The following is a 418-nucleotide window of genomic DNA, read 5'->3' as shown; positions in this document are numbered from 1 at the left end:
TCTGATGTCTTTTTTTTATTATTATCGTCACACTGATACAAATGTCATGATGTTAAAACTGGTTTTATTTCAATGGATCAATCAATATTTATTTTTATAGTCCTAAATCACAAGTGTCTCAAAGGCCTGCACAAGCCACAACGACATCCTCGGTTCATCAGGGCAAGGAAAAACTCAACTCAGTGGGATGACAAAGAGAAACCTTGGAGAGGGCCGCAAATGTGGGTGGTTCCCCCCACCCACCCCTTTAGTGAGACTGGTGCAATGGACGTCAGAAGCGCAGAGATGTCCCCAACCGATGCACAGGCGAGCAATCCACCCCGGGTCCTGACTTTGGACAGCCAGCATGGCCATGGCCACCGATTGACATGTTTGTAGTCTGCCACAGATGTGACAAATATCATCTACATGGTCATCA

Source organism: Nerophis ophidion, linkage group LG06 (assembly GCF_033978795.1).
Source record: "Nerophis ophidion isolate RoL-2023_Sa linkage group LG06, RoL_Noph_v1.0, whole genome shotgun sequence".
NCBI classification, from domain to species: Eukaryota; Metazoa; Chordata; class Actinopteri; order Syngnathiformes; family Syngnathidae; genus Nerophis; species Nerophis ophidion.
Note: the sequence above shows the minus strand (reverse complement) of the source record.